This window comes from Nylanderia fulva, unplaced genomic scaffold (genome assembly GCF_048542155.1).
Source record: "Nylanderia fulva isolate GAGA-0341 unplaced genomic scaffold, ASM4854215v1 Scaffold55, whole genome shotgun sequence".
In the NCBI taxonomy this organism is placed as follows: domain Eukaryota; kingdom Metazoa; phylum Arthropoda; class Insecta; order Hymenoptera; family Formicidae; genus Nylanderia; species Nylanderia fulva.
In genome coordinates, this window is record NW_028190643.1 from 858,267 (window position 1) to 878,918 (window position 20,652).

At 34.6% G+C, this 20,652-nt stretch overlaps 1 pseudogene; it reads left to right on the top strand.

Annotated features, from left to right (window-relative positions):
• Positions 1 to 1,574: 1,574 nt before the first annotated feature.
• LOC114930217 (proto-oncogene tyrosine-protein kinase ROS-like) lies at positions 1,575 to 18,029 on the top strand (annotated as a pseudogene).
• The last annotated feature ends 2,623 nt before the right edge of the window (positions 18,030 to 20,652 follow it).

Here is a 20,652-nt window from a genome sequence, read left to right on the forward strand (position 1 = left end):
TTGCGGAAAATGTCCAGCCGTCCTTAACGTAAGATTTCGGTAACAAAATAGAACTACGTAAAATATTATGAATATATTTAGCAACATTATATACTGGACTACCTAATGAAGATACAATGATGCGTACAGGAAATTCTTTATTGTGAACCTTTGGCAGACCATAACAACGTGGTAAATTACCATTAGTGATATTTAATGACTTATATGTGGAGTCGTCAATTAAATCGTTATCTCGCCAGAATTTTATTAAGGCGTTGGTCTTTGTAGTTACTTGTTTGATCGGATTTTTCTTTAGTTTTTACGCTCCTGGACCTGGATATGGAGCCCACACAAATGGAAGGATTTTTTTTGCAAAATCTCGAGAAGGTTCGGTACTTATCACACAACACTTTTGCCGCGCGTACATCGAAGCGTTGTTAAATTATTCATCACCCGCAAAAACTTCCCATCTAACCTCGTGCTTATGGGATGCGGATACACCCGGGCACATGGACGATACGGTAAGAGCGGAAGGCAATACCGCTATAGCAAGACGAGCTCGTTACATACGCAAAGGGCGCGTGCTAGATCTTATAGGTCACCTCCATTGCGACGTTTTCAATCAGGACAAATTCTTAACTAATGGCGTCGAGGTGCGGTTGAGACTCGTGCGTTCGAAAGATACGTTTTGTTTCATAGAAAGTAATTGCAGGTCGAAAATTCGTATACTCGATGCAAGCCTATTGATGAGAAGAGCGAAAATAAGCTCCGGAGTTTTACTAGCGCATGCTAGAATGCTGAGCAAAGTTACAGCCAAGTATCTGCTTACGAAAGTTGAAATTAAAACATTCACGATTCACAGCGGGGTTGTGGGTGAATCGTTAGATAATGTAATACTGGGATAATTACCGAAACGAATAATAGTAGGTTTCGTTGATAATAAAGCGTTTAACGGTGATAGAAAATTGAATCCGTTTAATTTCCAAAATTACGGAATAAATTTCTTCTCGTTATACGTCGACGGTACACAAATACCCAGTAGACCGTTACAACCGGTTTTCTCGTCTCGCGAACCGCTTTACATCGAAGCTTATCATACGCTCTTCTCGGGGACGGCTATCCATTTTTTTAACGAGGGAAATTCTATAAGTAGAGATGATTATTCTCGGGGATATACGTTATTCGCTTTTGATCTTACACCCGATCTATCTGCTAATTGCGCCGGTCATTGGAATCTCGTGAGACACGGAAGTCTACGGTTAGAAGTGAGATTCGAGAAGGCACTCACCGAAACAATTAATTGTATCGTTTACGCCGAATTCGATAATGTCATAGAAATCGACGCATTCGCGTCAAGTTATCGTCGACTTTTTCGGTTAGCTTTTAATGCTCGTTCACCAACATGTATTTATACACCGTAATGTAATACGCGATTAGAAAATTTTCCCTCTCCTCTTTCTTTGGAAATTTCGATGACGCTTTTCACGAAGTGGAAACTATGTAACGTGCTAGAATGAATTCAGTTTTGTACGAGACACGAACAAACGCGCACGTTTCGCTAAGAGCTTGTACCTCACCAACGAAAATTTCGCAATATGGACATAGTCGTCGACATAGGTTTCCGCGATGAAGCCAATAAATTTATCGCAAAGGAAGTCGCCGTTGTCACAATCGATGCTCCGATTGTCGAGCATTGGATTATGATACCACCATACGCGTTTGGAAAGTTACCCGCAAAAGCAAGACGAGAAAACAATTGGCTCTCACGAAATTATCACGGTATCGAGTGGTTCGACGGCTCAGTTAATTCAAAATATTTTACCTCACATCTCCGCGAAATTGCAAGACACGCGCGTTGCATTTACGTCAGAGGTAACGAAAAAGCAAACTACTTGAGGAATTTACTTTCCAGAGATATAAATAATTTGGAGGGTACGTCACCAGCATTTAAAAATCTACCGGATGAGGAAGATATCGTACAATATTGCGGTCATCACGGGATTCGAAAATTCGAAACCTTTCATTGCGCGTTATACAATGCTTATAAATTAAAATGCTGGCTAAGTGCGCAAAATAATTGCGAGAACGTTTCGACCTCTACTGAAGCTACTTGTAGTTCTGACGAAAGTGGGGAAATTACTTTCGACGATAGCGACGATAAATACGAAGCTACCGTTTCTTGCGATGTAAATGAGAATATAACTAAAATACAAATAGAGGAGAAAAATCAGCAAAACAACGAACAGCAAATTGAAAAAGAAGAAGAGAGAATTGTGATTTCTGAATCGTCATCGACGTTGACGGATAGAAACAAGAACGAAACAATTTCCATCTCGACGCAAACTGACATTGAAAACCTCTCAAAACAACTCAAGATAGAAGAAGACACATTATCGAAAGAGGTAAAAACCGGTATTGTTCAAATAATACCGTACACTCGTTCATATTCGGGACAAAAAAAATGAACTCTCGCGAAATTTTACAAGCATTGCGTCATCTCGATGCCAGACATGTTGGAGTCTATGCAGCCGACAGAGTTTCGAGGGTGTGAACGAGGTCGACGGCTATCGTCGCTAACACCGACAATCACGATCGACCTGGAGAACATTGGATCGCCTTCTACCTCGATGAACACGGCACAGCCACTTACTTTGACAGCTACGGATTGCCCCCCCTTGTATCCAGGATTTCTTATCCGACTTCGACGAAACTCCATCATTCATCGCTAAAATATTCAACAATTACAAGGAATTTTTTCTAAGACTTGCGGACAATACTGCTATATATTTTTATATTATATGTGCAGCGGTTATAATTTTAATCAGTTTCTCGCTCTTTTTTCCGAAGATTGTGAATATAACGATTGTTTAATCATACACTTATTTCGTAAAATTTTTACTCCCAAAAAGAAACAATTCATAACAATATATAATATGAATTTTGGTATCAATAAATAAATTTTGTTCTGTAAAATTATTTTAAATATAAACCATATTTGTACTTTTAAAACCATTGTTCGATTTTCTTTCATTTCCCCTTTCCAGAAATTTCCTTAACGTGCATGTTTCTGTTTACCTTCATTAAGCCGCGAGTTATTTTAAAATAAAATTTTATCTGACATCTTTTCAACAATAAGTATTCTTTCTAATCTACGACGATGTATTATTTTTTATCGTGACACGAGTCAGAATGCTCGCCTGTACAAATATTTACGTGTTCTTTTTTTTATTACCCTACGGCATCGTCAGCCACTACCTGCCATCAATCCCCGGTCGACCGCATGATGCTTTTTTTGGTCAAACTGTTTTTACCCCATCCCGTCCAATATCGACCATTTGATTCGACGAGCTATCCTTGCCATACGTATACCCGAACCCCCATACCGTACTCTACGCAACTTTAGCTTAAATACCTCATGTAATTCTTAGACTAGTAAGATCTCGTTTAGCTCAACATACTAGGACCCTGCTCGGAAACACGAAGGCCCCGGGTTCAAATCCAGAGAAAATCAGAAAAAATAAAAAAAAAATTCTCATCCTTACTTTTCGGGGCCAGTCGCCATTTTTTTCCCCCCAACACCCGCACTCGGAAAAACTAGACGCTGGTAGTGGGGGAAAGATAAGCTACGGCGCCAGAGGGGCCGGTGGTGGGGGTTTGTTTTGACGGGCCATACCTGCCACTATACTATTTGCGTCTGGCTGCGCTAAAGTGGAACATATAAAGAACAATAGCTGTGTATATTATTGGCCTTGAAACTGTTTGATTGAAAACGTAATTTATTGTGCTCATCTTCCATTTCAACATTTAGTAGTTTTCTACGCATTCAATTTATTCTAAAAAATTCTAATTTTCTATATTGATTACTTTAAATAATATATAACTTACTTAAAAATTTTATACAAAAATTAATAAATATCTAAAAAAGTATTAAAAAAAGCATTAAAAAGTATTAAAAGTATATATAAAAAATATTAAAAGAAGTATATTTAGAAGAAGTTTTAGACATCACAAGAGAATATGAAATAATATAAAAATAAATAAGTGTATGAAAAATATGATATACATACATGTATATTTATTATGTAACAGAAGATACATGGACTGAATAACAAAATCATTAATATTAACAATTCTTATTTGTAACAAAACAATTATATCAACATATGTTACAATTAAGTTTAAATATTCATCACAATTAAATTTAAATATGTAATAATATAACATCAATCTTTAAATATATGACGTAGAATTAAACTTTATTTTTTTTATATCATTAATTTTTCATAAATAGTGACATAGTAAAAAATATTAATATCATAAACAATCTATTGTCTGCAATGTATATAACATTTAATTTAATCGCGGCATTTAATATTCACTGCGTCTTGCTGCGCTAAAGTTAAACATGTCCAACTTTAACGCTCTCGTCAAGCGAATAACTGGGCGACTTTAGCAGCAGCGACAAAAAACGCTCCATGTAAAGATGATAGCGAATGAATAACCAGGCGAGTAGCGAATAATTCGGTATCCTGCGCATGTGCGAAACAAATTTTTACCAAAACGCTTGCAACTTTGTAAGAGCATTCTTTAAGGGTGCTCTACACAATGCTGTTTTTGACGCTTGTCGCTGGCTTTTTTTATCGCAAGCTTTTCGCTCCTGCAAAACGAATTTCTGGCTCACAAAGTCGCTAGCGTTAAATCATTTACACGTTGCTGATAAAAAAAAAGTTGCAAACGTTTTGGCAAAAATTTGTCTCGCACATGCGCATGATACCGAATTATTGGCTATTCGCTTAGTTATTCATTTGCTACCATCTTTACATGGAACGTTTTTTGATGCTGCTGCTAAAGTCGCTCTGTTATTCTCTTAACGAGAGCGTTAAAGCTGGACATGTTCAACTTTAGCGCAGCAAGGCAGAACAATTATTAGACCCCGCGAAATTAAATGTTATATACACTTCAGACAATAGATTGTTTGTGATATTAATATTTTATACTCTGTCACTATTTATGAAAAATTAATGATATAAAAAGTAAAGTTTAATTTTACGTAATATATTTAAAGATTGATGTTATATTGTTACACATTTAAATTTAATTGTGATGAATATTTAAACTTAAACGTAACATATGTTGATATAATTGTTTTATTTATAAAAAAGTATTTTTAATATTAATAATTTTGTTATTCATTCCATTCCACAGCACAAAACTCAACAGAAATGTTGCAGAAACGTTTCAACGTTTCAAGTAACACTGAAACGTCATTATAACATCTAAGAAACATAACATATTAAACGTAACATTTGAAATGTTTATACAATCTTTCATAAACATATTTGTGTAAAAATGGCGGACATTTTCACGTATTTAAGACGTATATAAAATATTTTTGAATAAATTCTGCGAAAGTCTCTGAAATGTTTTGTGCTGTATGGGATTCATCTTCTGTTTACATGACAAACATACGTATGTATATCATATTTTTTATGCACAGATATATTTTCATATTATTCTTTTGTAATTTCTAAAATTTTCTTTAAATATTTATATTTATTGATTTTTGTATAAAATTTTTAGTAAGTTATTTGTTATTTAAAGTAATCAATATAGAAAATTAGAATCTTTTAGTAAAAATAAATTGCATGCGTACAAAACTACTAACTGTTGAAATAGAAAATCGGTATAATAAACTTCCATACAATAAATTGCGTTCTCAATCAAACAGTTTCGAAGCCAATAATATACACAACAGCTATTATTCTTTATATGTTTCAATTATTATATACAATTTATCACTTAAAGTATACGTTAACATATGTACATAAACTCATATAAAACCCAATTATTAGATAAAACTATTTTAACAATTAAAAAGAACCAAGCTTGTAAGACAAACAGTTATAAATTCTTTATAACTTTAATTAATCTAATCTTGCGTTTCTTTTGCAACTTTCTCTTTAATGCAAGAAAAATCTTTGATATTTAAAAAGATATTTTGATCAGAAACACAATAAAAACAGTTTCTTTAAACGGTGCTTTATACAGTATTTTATATATTGCACAGTATTTTATATATTGCACAGTAGTGTATATCTACATATGTATCTAGTTGGATATTTTATAATAATTTAATTTACCTCTATACATGTCATTTCTGTAATTATAAAAAAATCGAAAACAGTCCTCTCGAAAGAAAAACAAGGGCTATTTCTACTCATAATAAAGTTGAACATTGATTTGAAAGTTGGGACTTTTATCACATATATATTAATTTAACTATTTGTGTGGAATTTTGCATCATTACTACAATGACTTATTTATTAAATTATTTGCGAAATAAGTTTTAATCTAATCTCACATTATGTACTGTTCATCATGTAATTCAATGGAATAGTAGATTTTTATAAGTTATATGATGCATATTTATTACTAGGATAACCCATCCTTCAAATTTATCGATGTCCATGAGTACGTGTCATCAAATATCGAATCTGTTCAGTATTATTTTAAAAATGACACTGTGAGAGAAAGAAATGAAGTCGGTAAGAGATCATTTGTAAATTATAAGTATTTTTAAAGGCTCCTATTTGTAAATATTTCCACAATTTTAAAATCTAATAAGTTTCAAAAAAATATGTATAAAATGTTGTGTATGTACACTTATATATTATACAGAGTGTCACTTAATTAACGTCCAATATTTATATAGCTATATTCCTCGTGGAAAACTGAGTCGAAAAGTCCTGTACCATTTTTTTCTGTAAGGTATAATAAAGTAGTAATTATACAGTAACGTTAATACGTTACTGAATAATCACTATTAATAACGTATTAACGTTACTGTATAATTACTACTTTATTATACCTTACAGAAAAAAATGGTACAGGACTTTTCGACTCAGTTTTCCACGAGGAATATTGTTATATAAATATTGGGCGTCAATTAAGTAACACCCTGTATATAAAATAAAACTTTAAATCATAAAAATTTTATATCAAATAATATAATTCAAGCATGCGTTAAAATATAAGTATACTAATTATTAATTTTTTCGCCTATATTTGTTCAATATTTTTTTCTGCATAACAATTTATAAAAACAATAACGAGACGAGATTTATACTTAAAACATAACTGAATAAATTAAAACTTGTACAGTTTTTGAAGGAAGGATTATATCTTAAATTCCGCGTATGATTATGATTTTTGTAGCGTTGTCATAATATGCGGTACATATTTAATTTTATTCCTTTGTTGACAAACTACGTATGTCAATATATATATATATATATATATATATGCATAATTTTATAAATTAGAAAAATTTACATACATACTCAACTTTTGCATAAAATTAAGTATGATTTTTGCTTCAAGAAGTAACTACACTATCTTCAAAAAGTTTTGCAAGCGAGCCAACATTTCCTAGAGCGTTCGTGGAATTTAACGACAGAATAAATAAGAAAGACATTTATGTGACATTAAGGTAAATATATATAATAACTCTCAAGATAAATAAGGAATATTTTTTTTCTTAAATTTGGTACTTTTTTAAGTTTTATTGTATACAGAATGTTTCTTAAATGGTGCTCAAAATTTGAGAAATGGATTTCTCATGCTTAGAGAAAAAAAAGATATACATATGTATAAACATAAGTCCGGAAAAGATTAGTTTTGTAGTTATTTAGATTCATGTAATACAAAATTTTTGTCTCATTTCCCGTCTTACAATTAGAGGAAATGTTCTAAATGTCCACCATCTATAAACATAGGTCGGCGAACTTGAAACACATTGTTGATATCTTTGAACGAGAACTTTTAAGACGAGAAAGAGACAAAAATTTTTTGTTATAAAAATCTTACAACTCAAAAATTAATTATTTCCGGACCTTAAACGGACCAAAAACTAATCATTTCCGAACTTTAAACGCGGCATTTTAAGACGAGAAATGAGACAAAAATTATGTTCAAAAATCTTAAAACTCAAAAACTAATTATTTGCGGACTTTAAACGGACCAAAAACTATCCAGATAGCCATAGTAATTATTATGACGTCATTTTGATGTCATAATAATTACTGTGGCTATCTGGGTAATCATTTCCGGACTTATAACTTTTTTCTTCTCTAAGCATGAAAAATCCATTCCTGAAATTTTGCCACTACATTTGAAATACCCTGTATATGGAAGGTGGTACAAAAAGAATCAGAGCGGCGAAATATCTCGAAAATATTACAAATGTTCTAAATAAAAGTTGTAAAATTTAAAAGAAATTTTTACTAGCCTCATCAGTTTGATTTTAGATAGCGTTTTTAAGATCATTTCAAGATCAACCCGATTTTTTAAAATGAAACTATTCTATATGTCTCGTGTAAATAGATAGTTATATGTAAATGGATTTCAGAAATTTGTTAAAAATAAAAAGATAAAATATTTTATATTCTTTATAGGTGGAACAAACCTAAATTTACAAATGGAGTGATACAAAAATATACAGTTCAATATTGGTTTATCGAGAATCAAATGATTCGCGCGAAGAAGAGTTGTTATAATCTCAAATATCACGATATTGCAATATAAAGCGTACAATTTGAAACTTGATACAGTGTATTATTTCGAAGTACAAGCGCATAACAAATTTGGTGCTGGCTCTTATACTAAGTTTATCAACGTGTCGACCACACATGAGAATCCAGTACTTTTATTACTCGTCAATAAGAAAAGTAGAGATTATGTATTGGATATAGATTTACAGATCGGCTTTGAACGTGATATATCTATAATGTGTACTGAAATTGTTTACTCACCATTGGAACATAAGATTTATGGGATTACTTACGACTCAGAGTTAATAACATTGGAATTTAATTCGAACGCAATCGAAACAAATCAAAATTATACAATAATAGCAGAAATGGGGGTCTATGCACATTCTCTGTGCATTGATTGGATTGCTGGCAGTCTTTATTGGTTAGAATATATTGACAATCATATTTACATTATGAAACTCGACTTAATATTACTACAACAAAAAGGCATCAAAACATACGAAAAAATCGCACTGGCTGAAGAGTCTGCTTTATTTTTTACAGTATTGCCATATAAAAGGTACATTAAATTTAATTAATCTAACAAATTGAACAATATATTATATTTCTTTTAATTATAGATTTGTGTTGTTCTATAACTTGTCAGTAATTTAATATGCAGATTTTATATTAAAGAATCATAAATAATGGAATCATAAATTTACATAGAAACGTATAGAATTTAAATAATCAGATATTAGTTTGTGATAAATAATTATAATAATGTTTTAATAGAAGTGAGAAATATGTGTGGGATATGAATTGACTAGGTTCGATGGAAATCCAGAAATGATTATTTTTTCCACAAATAAAATGTAATATAGATATTTTATTGGGATTTACGCGAATACAGAATTTTGAAGGAATGGGTATATATATATATATATATATGTGGCCTCGACGGCAGTCGTCACGATCTTTTACATGTGTTCGCTCGCACGGTCTTTTCCCGACTGCCGGGTCGCTCGCGATCGCGTCAACACGCCCGAGTTTTCACGGGCATCGCCAAGGTCCATCAAAAACCCTCGCAAAACAATATAACGGGTGGAGCGGACAGAAAGCCGTGCTCCATCCCACACTCGGCCATCCGACGACTTCTGACCTCAGATGTCTATTCCAAAACAGCGTCTTCAGAAGAATCGCTCCAAGGCTTTATGTGATCCGCCGCCGAGGATGTCATACGAGGACCTTCTCCTTCGCCAATCTTCTGCACTATGTATCTATCATTCCGAAGAACTCGTTTAATCCGATATGGACCAAAATATTTCGCAGCAAACTTCAGACCAGGTCCGCCTTGTGTCCGTTTAATGGCAACCAAATCATTTTCCTTATATATACTTGGTGCTTTTCTCTTTCTGTCATAGCTCCGTTTGTTTTCTTCCTGAATTTTAGCGATTGCTTCTTTTGCTTGTCGTCGCGTTTCGCTACGTTTCTCTAAAAATGCCGCAGCTTCTTCTTCTTCAAGAAGATCCTTAAGTATGAGATCTTCTTTCGTCTTTATTTGCGTGCCAAATAAAAGATAAAATGGCGATGCGCCTGTGCTTCTCGAAGGTACGCTATTTAGATATCGCTGAGTTCTCATTACATATTTATGCCATTGAGCAGGATTCGGTGCTGACAACTTTGTCAATCATTGGAATCAAAATACGGTTAATCCGCTCAACTTGCCCGTTTTCTCGTGGGACTCCGGTAACGACAGTGATATGCTCAATATTTTCGTCTTTACAATAAGTTTCGAAGTCATTCGCAGTGAAAGCCGTTCCTCGATCAGAAATGATCCTTCTCGGATTTCCGAAAACAGCGCTCTGTTGCGTCAATCTGTCTAATACTTCGGCTGCGTTTGTGGATTTCGTGGGGCATAACCAGACAAATTTCGTAAAAGCATCGATTACTACGAATAAATGACGATACTTCTTTTGTGTAGACGGCAGGGGACCCAAATGATCCACGTGATACGTATCTAGCGGACTTTCACCTTTTGGGATAGGATGTAAGCAGCCTTCTTGTTTTCCAGATTTTCTCTCAGCCAGAATACAGCTAATACAATTTCGGACAATCTTTTCGATCTTACTACGCATTCCCTTGAACCAATAATTCATCTTTAGCAGCTTCTCCGTTTTGTCTGGACCGAAATGGCCACGCTCGTGAGCTTGTCGTATAATATTGTTTTGCATTAGCTTTGGAACTACAATTTGCGTATCTCCGTTCAATTTCTTGTGTAAAAGTCCATTTTTAATAACGTATCCCTCCGCTTGGTTACTTATTGCTTGGTCTCGGATGCCTACCAACTCCTCATCTTCTGCTTGATTTTTTTGCAGCCTTGCAATGATGCCCTCCTGACATTCCGTTATGAGCATTGCAGTTGGCAATGCATTTTGACTGAGCGCATCGACATGTCGCATACTCTTTCCGGGCCGATGTTCGACAACATATTGAAAATCCTGCAGGAACAAAGCCCATCGTGCAATCCGCGTGCAGACGTCCGTCTTCTTCATTGTTTGCGCGAACGCCTGACAATCTGTTACAATTTTAAACGGTATACCTATCAAATAAATTCTAAATTTTCGCAACGCCTTAATAATTGCTAAAACTTCCAACTCGTAGCTATGAAATTTTGCTTCGCTATCGGTGGTCTTGCCACTTGCGTAGTACACCGAATGAAAAAGACGATCTTCGCTATCTCTTTGTAGTAAAATAGCCCCGTAACCTTGTGACGAGGCGTCCGTGTGCAGCTCCGTTTCCGCGTTCAGGCAATAGATTCGTAAAATAGGTCTTCTCGCCAAAGCCTCCTTCAACTGATCGAACGCGCGCGTTTCTTTGTCACCAAAAAAAAAATTTAACTCCCTCCTTTAACAATTCGGTCAGAGGATGTGCAACAGATGCATATTTCGGGATAAACCTTCGGAAATAGCCAGTCAACCCTAAAAAGCTTTGCACCGCTCTTCTATCGTTCGGTATGGGAAAATATTTTACCGCGTTAGTTTTTTCGTCGGAAGGTGTAACGTCTCCGTCCTCTATAATAAATCCTAGATAATTTACTCTAGTTTTCAAAAACTGGCATTTCTTCCAATTTATCCTCAACCCGTACGAACTTGCTACTTGTAATACTTCTTTTAAGTGTAATAACTCTTCTTGACAATTTTTTGATGTAATAATTAAGTCATCCATATATATTGACACGACATTTTTTTGCCACTAAGTCAGCAAATACTGCGTTGACGTATTTTTGAAAATATGCTGGCGACGTACTTAAACCGAAAGGCATGCGCAAGAACTCGTAGTGACCGTTTGGAACTATAAATGCCGTATATTTGCGACTATCATCCGCCACGCGAACATGAAAAAAACCATTCTCGAGATCTATTGTACTAAAAATTTTAGCTCCTCGCAAACGATCAATCTGGTCCTCTATAATTGGTAAAGGATACCGCGTTTTTATTATTTTCTCATTAAGTTTCCGATAATCAACGCATACTCTCGTAGCACCATTTTTTTTCTTAACCAGCACGACCGGGCTGGCATAATCAGAATACGATTGTTAAACAATGCCCTCGTCTAACCATCTGTGTATTTGTTCGTCAAGCGTCCTTTGTTCGGGTACAGCCAGCCTACGAGCACGCTGGTATACAGGAGTCTCGTCCTTCAGCACAATGTTTAGCTCGATACCTACGTCTCGAATTTTCTCGGGTTTATAACTCGATATTATTTCTCTTATTTCGTCTTTACACTCTTGATCCATAATGTGCTCTATGTTTACATCGTTTACTTTATCGCCAAGGTCGATCCTGTTTACAGCAGGCAATTCGGAAAATGCTTTAGCAGTTTTTGAAATTTTAACGACACCTTCTTTTACTTGCAACTCGACATTATTTAAAAAATCTGTTCCGATAAGAATCGCGTGCTGCAACAGCGCATCAGGGACCACGTGAAACGTTACGCCGAAAAAACATCCGTCCACACAAACGCTAACATATACTTCACCTAATGTTACATTTTCATCTGAGCCAACACCGCGAAATTTCATTTGCCTCTTAATTAACGCCGGCGCTCCGATTTTAACATAAGAATCCGCGCGCATCAGACTGATGTCACTCCCGGTGTCGATTAAAGTCGATAACTCGACCGAGTTTATCGCAACGGTTTTACAACAACTTTTCGTCTCACCCTGCGTCGCGTTACAGTTTTTTTCTTTATTCGTCTGTTTGTTCTCTACCGTAGGACATTTAGCAGCAACATGTCCGTGTGTGCCGCATCGAAAACATTTAACGCCTTTTCTCTTTACCGAGCATTCCGCGATCAAATGATTTTTATCGCCGCAAATGTAGCACCGTTTATCAATTTGCTTACTATCGTTTTCCGCGCGTATAAATTTCCTTTTCCGATCCTCCGTCTTGGAATGCCTAGATCTAATTTTCATTATTTTGTATATATCTAATTTATGTTTCAAGTCCGAAATACTTCTCGCGCCGTACAAAACAATTTTATTTACCTCATCGTCCGCTATACCATCTATTATATATTGTATTACCGCGCTGATTTCTAATTTCGCCCTGGAGGCGATTTCCAACATCTGATAGCAGTATTCGTGATACGTCTCATCAGTTTTCTTCTTCCTCCTTTGTAATTGAAAATGTACATCGTGGCTATTGGTCTTCTGGGAAAACTCGCGCTTCAAGACAGTTCTGATGTTCTTCCACGTCTTTCCTCGTGCTTCATACTTTACGAATAGCTTTGCTGATCCACGCAAAAGTCTCCTTACATATATCGTCTTTTGCACGTCGTTCCACTGACACAGGCTTGCTGTTTCGTCAAAATCTCTGATCCACTGCTTAACGTTCTTGCCATCATCACCGCTAAATGTATCGATAGCATCTTCAACGTCTTTAAATGTCAATAAACACCTCTCACGTTTCCGTAACGGCTCCTGCGACGGCCCTTGCCTCCGGCCATCCTCCGACGCATCACTGAGCTCTGACTCATCACCAGACTCGCAATCCACCTGACCGCGCACACCACCGTCGTCGCTACTCTCGTCTCCGTCCTCCTGATCCTCGAGAAACACCGCCGCCCGAAACCGCTCCACCAGATCAGCTTTGTTGCCTGTCGTCCTCAATTTTCGTCGTCTTAACTCGTCTCTAAGCTGGACAATCGTCATAGCGTCCGCCTGCACAACGTCTCTCGCTCCATCGTTCCGTGCGGTTCCGCCGTCGCTCATCATTACACCACCTTCAAACCCGCCTCCTTCCATCCGATGCGTAATCCCGGACGAGCCCCCAAAAATTTACTTGTAGGATATGAATTGACTAGGTTCGATGGAAATCCAGAAATGGTTGTTTTTTCCACAAATAAAATGTAATATAGATATTTTATTGGGATTTACGCGAATACAGAATTTTGAAGGAATGGGTATATATATATATATGTGGCCTCGACGGCAGTCGTCACGATCTTTTACATGTGTTCGCTCGCACGGTCTTTTCCCGACTGCCGGGTCGCTCGCGATCGCGTCAACACGCCCGAGTTTTCACGGGCATTGCCAAGGTCCATCAAAAACCCTCGCAAAACAATATAACGGGTGGAGCGGACAGAAAGCCGTGCTCCATTCCACATATGTATATTTTTCAGATATTTGTATTGAACAGAAGATTCTTTAATAGTGCAAACGGATTTCAACGGAAGAAACAAATTACATATGGAAGACAATAAATGCTTCTGCCTGAAGACATTTTTAGGATTGTTACAAATTAAGTACGCTCTCATGACGATTGATACAACGAATATTGACGAGCCACTAATATATTGGATAATAAACAATGAATATTTAATCGTAACGGATATTAATGGTTGTAATTGCAATATGATTTTAAGATCTTCAAATCAATCAATTTATCGTTTTGATGATTTATCAATTGATAGTATAAATATTTACTTGTTTGGTTATCCAGAAATATATATAATATTTTAAGAAAGGGAAATGCTCTTCTCGAAAGCCAAAAAAACATATTTGATAGTCTTCAAAATATCCATTTTGGAGAGTTCTATTATTCTAGTATCATAACTCTTGCTCAAAGTTTACAACAACCATATCCCCCGAAGATATGTCTAATACCTACAAAGGATTATCGTGTTGAAGAAGTGTCAATAACTGCAGACAGCATTAACGTGAACCTTCCGGAGCCGATTCTCAATGATGAATGTAAAAAGTACAACTTAGTTTTTATATATAACATTTCTGTGAGTTATTTCAAATGTTTAGACAATGATCTTTACAAATTCAAAGAATTTTATGTCCAAACGTACGAACGGCAGCACAAAATTCCGAATTTGACGCAGTTTACAGAATACACGTTAAAGCTGGCACTAAGCAATTTTTACATCCACAAGAAATCGATGGATTTGCAATTCGGCCCAGATGTAAAACTGATAACTACGAGCAAGCTCTATGCACCGGATGATGTAGTAGTTCAAGTTGTAATGCCAAATCTGGCGGTAATTGATTGGATGCCACCGAAAAAATTAGATTGCGTGGCAGTGAATTATGAGGTGAAATGGATGCAATATTCAAATAGCACTCAAGAAAATCAAAATTCGTTTCGCTTCATAAAAGTCAATAAACTAGAACATACGACAAATGGCAAAATTTTTGCGGTAATTCGGTCACTGATACCAAAGCAAAAATACGAGATATACGTGAGTGCGTATCCAATTATTCGCACAGGTGTCGTCACTGACAGTGTAATAAAAACATTCTACATGGCCGAACCGAATAATTTAAGTTTGAATGGGATCGATACAAACAGTATGAATATCTCGTGGATTCCAAGCGTTAATCTGACGATTCCTACTGAATTCCTTATACTGGAATACAAAAATGCTGCGTCACGGAAAAGGATATGGGAAATTGCAAATAATATTGAGAAGAATAATGATAAAATAACATATCACATAGAAAATTTATTACTGCAAACTAAGTACAAATTTCGTTTGAACTTAAAATATACTGAGTATAAAGAAGATTTCATATGGCCGTCTGATGGAGAAGAATTTATTTTTGAAACACTCGGTAAGCAAATGAAGACGTTATGATAACATATGTTTACTTTAAGAATATCTTATCAGTATTTTCGCATTAGAAATTGAATAATGAAGTTTTAAGTAAAATATCTTAATAATAATTGATAAATATGTGCATGAAGAATCGCCAGATAAAATTAAAAATAAAATAATGAACACCCGATTAAACTGGCATAATTTTATTAATTCATTTTACAACGTTTTAACCATGATTTAGGTCCTCAGCAAGTGATTTGCGAAATGTAGTTTTAATTTTAAGAAGTAAGCGAGTGAGTACATTGTGTAAAGCTGACGTCACGTCCTTGACATTACTTGGCTTACTTCCTAAAATTTTAACTACATTTCGCAAATCACTTGCTAAGGATTTAAATCATGGTCGAAACGTTGAGAAGTAAATTAATAAAATTTTGCCAGTTTGGTCGAGAGAAGAGTGTTCATCATTTTATTTTTGAGAAATATGTGTCGACAAACTGGCAATTTATTAATCTTATTACGTTTCAACCCTTCCTTGGTGTCCATTTCAAGTAATGTAGTTCTTAAATATTATGATAAAATATCTTAATTAAAAAGTCCAATAAAACAAAGAATTGTACTCTTGTGTAACAAAGGTGATGATAGAAAGATTCTTAGCGCAACTGGCACAGCTATGCAATATTATCTGCCATTAATATTATGTCTTATATTGTAATCATTGTAATATACAATGTTTATTACTTTTATTGCAGTAAGTATATTTCATATAAATTTTGGATTATTATTATAAATTGTTTAGATTTGGTGTATAGATATACGAACATATAAAATTTGAAAAAATCGGCATTATTTCTTAAAAAGAATTAAGACATTGCAATGCGTAGCATTTTGTCGTGTATTAAAAGTTTTTTTATATGACAGCATACAGGCAACACAAAGAAAGTAACGAAATAGTTTTGCCTCCAATAATGATGAATACGGAATTACTACCTTTAAATAAAATACCTTTCGGGTGCACTCAACTAAATTTGCTGAACCCTTCTAGATTGCAATATAATTCAGACGAATTTGCGTTGACCATAATCAAAAAAAATCAAATTAGCCAAACAAAGTTTCTAAGTAGCGGCGCATTTGGTAATGCAAGTATTAGTTTGTTATTACTTAAATATATTTTCAAGATATTTTTTTATTTTTTAATCGCTTAAATTTATGGTAAAACATACTTTTAAATAAAAGTAATTGTTAAAATTAAAATTTCTCTCAAAAAGTCAAACATGATAAACTTTTTTATCTTACATTTTATCGATTTGTCTGTTATTAATTATGTAACATTTCACAGGTATATTAAGGAATCATCAATGATTTTGAAGGATTGGACACAACATCAGTTGCGATAAAAATGCTAAAAAACAAGCTTCTTCGAAAGAGAAAAAGGAATTCTTGAAAGAGGCTAAACTTATGAGCCACTTTCAACATGAAAATGTGCTAAGAATATTAGGCATTTGTTTGAACACGGATTCACTGTTACTTATATTGGAATTAATAGAACCTGGTGACTTATTGAATTATTTAAGAATTAATGGAACATTGCAATCTTTAGATTCGTGCGCGTTGCGTCTGAAAGGCTTGCTCGCCATGTGCGAAGATGTTGCTCGAGGCTGTTGTTACTTAGAAAGGCAACAATTTGTGCATAGAGATCTCGCGTGTCGAAATTGCTTAATATCCGTAAGAAATCATGGAAACCGTATTGTAAAAATTGGACTAGCTAGAGATATTTACAAGGATCACTATTACCGTATGGTAAATACAATTATTTGAGAGAGCTAAAACTTTTTTTTTATTTTTTCATAATAATACAATTTTAAGCTGGTTATAACGGTAAAAATAAATTATTTTTATTTGTATACCTATGAAGAAGGGAAAATGAGAGTTGACTGTATGCGCATAACGCTTGTTTCTAAACTTCTGGAGGAAGTTCGATAAAAATAACTTAATTGTGCTATATAATTGTTTTAGAAAGGAGACCGCCCGCTTCCTGTTCGCTGGATGGCACCAGAATCTTTGGTGTTTGGAATATTTACTTCACAAAGCGATGTTTGGGCTTTCGGAGTACTAATGTGGGAAATTATGTCATTGGGTGAACATCCTTATCCTGGCAAAGATACTTCCGAAGTTTTACAATATGTGCTTGAGGGAGGCAAACTGCCAAAACCTCTCAACTGTCCACCGATGTTGTATCAGTTGATGTTACATTGTTGGAAATCTGTTATCGGTAGACCAAACTTTACAAATTGTCTCAAAAATATCAAAACCTTAAGAGATAACATAGAAGATTCGATACTTATAATAAGTTCGTTGGATATTTTTGGACATAGAAAGACGAATCAATCGTAATTCTTTTTATGTGTATATATTTTTGTATGGAGCAATGAATTTTTGCGATTCTAGATAATATCTATTAAGAAAATATGCTTTTATTTACTTTCGCTTACATTTTATAATATACGTTAAACGTTACATTTAATCATTTTTTTACTAATATTACAATTCAAGTCATAACCTTATTTACAATATGTAGAAATTTTATTATGTTTAATATATTTTTTTAACTCACAGTTATATACAATACTGCAATCAAGTGGCATTTAAAATATAATTTGTAATTATTATAAATAATTTACAAAAAAATTGTTATTTGCAAATTACATGTCAGAGATGTATACTGATAATATAAGTTTTCTTTTCAATTATTTAAAGAATGTCAGACTCTTAAAAGAGGTAGATATTCGACGATATTTTAGTTTCCTTGGGAACTGGAAATTTGTATATTGAAATTGGCTTTTTTTCCTTATGCCGTAACTCAGTCGAGGTTTGTAATTTCAAACGGGGAGCAGTATGGTTAATTCCCTGGGGTACGGGTGTATTTCGCTTTATTATTTATTTGACGTACAGCGTACAGTTTCTTTGGCCGATAAACTGTTCGAGATAAATATGTGAAACCGGTGCGGAGAATAAGCGTGAACGCCTAAATAAATAGAGTTCCATCAACCACACACTCGTGAATATCTGATTTAATTCTTCGAGACTTATGTTTCGTACGCAAAAACAATAATTGTGTGTGTATACTTTTATAATAAAATAACTTTAATTCTACATTTTCTTACGTATATATTTAAGAGGCATCTCGAAATGTATGTATTATTGGGTTAATTCATAAATAAGTTCTGCTATAGATAAATAATTACTGGATTACTTCTTCTAGAAACCATGAGTTTTTTTTAAATCGAAACAAAACAATCACGACAGATGTACACGTGCAATAACTACAGCGAGTACAAGCGAAATTGTAAAAAAAAAAGCGACCATCAATCGCAAAAATGTGATTTTGCGAACATTTGGATACGACAATGTCCAACCACGTGGAGCTAAAATAACCCGGGAAACAATTCTAAAGCTGTCATGGTCAGTTCTATCTCATTCTCCTTATTCCGTACTTTATTCCATCAGATTTTCATTTGTTTAAGTCATTTCAAAATTCATGAAATGAAAAAAAAATTTTTCTAATAATGTTCAGATAGATGATTTTGCAAAAAACTTTTTGCAAAACTCCAAAATGCTTCGAGAAAGGAATTAACAAATGGGAACAAGTGATGGATAAAATCATGTCAATAATTTTAAATATAATAATTCAGTTTATTAAATAGAAACGAGCTTATTTACGAATCGGCTCAATATATCAGCATTTCTGTATTTTCTCCTTTTCCCTGGAATATACACAAATAATGAAAAATTGAACTTCAGCTCTAGTGGAATAAGATGTAATATTAGAATTAATCAACTGTTTAAAGAATTTCAAATATTTGATATTTATCATTGAATTATTTGAAAGAACTCTTTGAGCGCACTAAGTAAATTGATCCCTTTAAAAATACGGCACAGCGTTGGTTCAAATTACGGATGAACTGGTCGATGATGCGCACCAGGCTATACATCTGTATATGAAGTCCGGAGAGCTGCGTTCGCCTTTTCGTCACGTATAACATCCACCTCGATACGAACAAAATAAGTTATCGCGTGCGTGTAAACACACACTCTTCCGCGACGGGGCGAGTAAAAATACAATCAGTTATCAATGCCATATGTTTCTCGCGGAAAATGCAAATTTCTACCATGCGGCTCTACGTGAACGGCGTCGCGGAGATACGCACCCGGCCGCGACGGCGAAGAGTGCGCGCACCCCGTTCCCAACGTTCGCCCTGGGGTTTGATTTATATGCGAGTCACGACGCGCGGTGCGTGCTCTCTATGATTTATACGTGCCCGCGGTGTGCGCTGGAAAGTGGCGAAGTCGGGAAATTGTGGGTAGAACGCCTTCCCCGGCAGGAGACACGGCCCGGCGCGGTGAGTCGATTAATTAAATTCTGCCGCGCCGCGCGCGCGTAATAACGCGATGGACATGATGCCGATAGGGATGCGACCTGTACTTTCGAAGGATTAAAGCTTCCGTCGATGTCCCGTATTATCGTGCGATCTAAACTCCTAATAGGATATCGAAGAGACTATTTCGGAACAGGACTCTCTTTTTCTTCAATTTTATGCATTATATACTTATGTATTATACAATCGTATGATTTTTTGTTCAAAATCGAACACTATATTTATTCAACAAAATGTTAATAAAGGTTATATAGAATGTATTAAATATAGAAATTTTTATTTTATAATGTAAATTTAACAATGTTAATGAAATTACAATATATTGTAATTTAATGAAATTTTTTTATAAAAGATTATCTAAAAAAAAAGAATTGCATATGTCAGAATTAGTTTGATCACTTCCATATATTTTTACTTAAAAAAAAAGCAGATTTATTATGTGGAAAATAAAATTACGAAGCGATAAGCTGATTTTCAATTAACCATTTTCAGTTAACCATTTCATCTAGCTATTTTTATTAGAGAGAGCACCGTTCATATACCGTTTTATTACACGTATATGGTTCAATGAACTTATATCAAAAGGTTGAATTTTAATT